This window comes from Hyperolius riggenbachi, chromosome 2 (genome assembly GCF_040937935.1).
Source record: "Hyperolius riggenbachi isolate aHypRig1 chromosome 2, aHypRig1.pri, whole genome shotgun sequence".
In the NCBI taxonomy this organism is placed as follows: domain Eukaryota; kingdom Metazoa; phylum Chordata; class Amphibia; order Anura; family Hyperoliidae; genus Hyperolius; species Hyperolius riggenbachi.
The window spans coordinates 565,113,202-565,115,701 of NC_090647.1; positions in this window are offsets into that span (position 1 = coordinate 565,113,202).

Consider the following 2,500-nt stretch of genomic DNA (forward strand, 5'->3'; position numbering starts at 1 on the left):
TAACGCCTGGTCACATGTAGCGCTGGCAGAGAGAGAGAGTGTGTGTGTGTGTGTAACGCCTGGTCACATGTAGCGCTGACAGAGAGAGTGTGTGTGTAACGCCTGGTCACATGTAGCGCTGGCAGAGAGAGAGTGTGTGTGTAACGCCTGGTCACATGTAGCGCTGACAGAGAGAGAGTGTGTGTGTAACGCCTGGTCACATGTAACGCTGGCAGAGAGAGAGTGTGTGTGTAATGCCTGGTCACATGTAGCGCTGGCAGAGAGAGAGAGAGAGAGTGTGTGTGTGTAACGCCTGGTCATATGTAGCGCTGGCAGAGAGAGAGTGTGTGTTGTAACGCCTGGTCACATGTAGCGCTGGCAGAGAGAGAGTGTGTGTGTAATGCCTGGTCACATGTAGCGCTGACAGAGAGAGAGTGTGTGTGTGTAACGCCTGGTCACATGTAGCGCTGGCAGAGAGAGAGTGTGTGTGTAATGCCTGGTCACATGTAACGCTGGCAGAGAGAGAGTGTGTGTGTAACGCCTGGTCACATGTAACGCTGGCAGAGAGAGAGTGTGTGTGTAATGCCTGGTCACATGTAGCGCTGGCAGAGAGAGAGAGAGAGAGTGTGTGTGTGTGTAACGCCTGGTCACATGTAGCGCTGACAGAGAGAGAGTGTGTGTGTAACGTCTGGTCACATGTAGCGCTGGCAGAGAGAGAGTGTGTGTAACGCCTGGTCACATGTAGCGCTGGCAGAGAGAGAGAGTGTGTGTGTGTGTAACGCCTGGTCACATGTAGCGCTGGCAGAGAGAGAGAGTGTGTGTAACGCCTGGTCACATGTAGCGCTGGCAGAGAGAGAGTGTGTGTGTAACGCCTGGTCACATGTAGCGCTGGCAGAGAGAGAGTGTGTGTGTGTAACGCCTGGTCACATGTAGCGCTGGCAGAGAGAGTGTGTGTGTGTGTAACGCCTGGTCACATGTAACGCTGGCAGAGAGAGAGTGTGTGTGTGTGTGTGTGTAACGCCTGGTCACATGTAGCGCTGGCAGAGAGAGAGTGTGTGTGTAACGCCTGGTCACATGTAACGCTGGCAGAGAGAGAGTGTGTGTGTAACGCCTGGTCACATGCAGTGCTGGCAGTAAGAGAGAGAGAGAGTGTGTGTGTAACGCCTGGTCACATGTAGCGCTGGCAGAGAGTGTGTGTGTGTGTAACGCCTGGTCACATGTAGCGCTGGCAGAGAGAGAGTGTGTGTGTGTAACGCCTGGTCACATGTAGCGCTGACAGAGAGAGAGTGTGTGTGTAACGCCTGGTCACATGTAGCGCTGGCAGAGAGAGAGTGTGTGTGTAATGCCTGGTCACATGTAGCGCTGACAGAGAGAGAGTGTGTGTGTAACGCCTGGTCACATGTAGCGCTGGCAGAGAGAGAGTGTGTGTGTAACGCCTGGTCACATGTAGCGCTGACAGAGAGAGAGTGTGTGTGTAACGCCTGGTCACATGTAGCGCTGGCAGAGAGAGAGAGTGTGTGTAACGCCTGGTCACATGTAGCGCTGACAGAGAGAGAGTGTGTGTGTAATGCCTGGTCACATGTAGCGCTGGCAGAGAGAGAGTGTGTGTGTAACGTCTGGTCACATGTAGTGCTGACAGAGAGAGAGTGTGTGTGTAACGCCTGGTCATATGTAGCGCTGGCAGAGAGAGAGTGTGTGTGTAACGTCTGGTCACATGTAGCGCTGGCAGAGAGAGAGTGTGTGTGTAACGCCTGGTCACATGTAGCGCTGGCAGAGAGAGAGTGTGTGTGTGTGTGTAACGCCTGGTCACATGTAGCGCTGGCAGAGAGAGAGTGTGTGTGTGTAACGCCTGGTCACATGTAGCGCTGGGAGAGAGAGTGTGTGTGTGTAACGCCTGGTCACATGTAACGCTGGCAGAGAGAGAGTGTGTGTGTAATGCCTGGTCACATGTAGCGCTGGCAGAGAGAGAGAGTGTGTGTGTAACGCCTGGTCACATGTAGCGCTGGCAGAGAGAGAGAGAGTGAGTGTGTGTGTAACGCCTGGTCATATGTAGCGCTGGCAGAGAGAGTGTGTGTGTAACGCCTGGTCACATGTAGCGCTGGCAGAGAGTGTGTGTGTGTGTAACGCCTGGTCACATGTAGCGCTGGCAGAGAGAGAGAGAGTGTGTGTGTGTGTGTGTGTAACGCCTGGTCACATGTAGCGCTGGCAGAGAGAGAGTGTGTGTGTAACGCCTGGTCACATGTAACGCTGGCAGAGAGAGAGTGTGTGTGTAATGCCTGGTCACATGCAGTGCTGGCAGAGAGAGAGAGAGAGAGAGAGTGTGTGTGTGTAACGCCTGGTCATATGTAGCGCTGGCAGAGAGAGTGTGTGTGTAACGCCTGGTCACATGTAGCGCTGGCAGAGAGTGTGTGTGTGTGTAACGCCTGGTCACATGTAGCGCTGGCAGAGAGAGAGTGTGTGTGTGTAACGCCTGGTCACATGCAGTGCTGGCAGAGAGAGAGTGTGTGTGTGTAACGCCTGG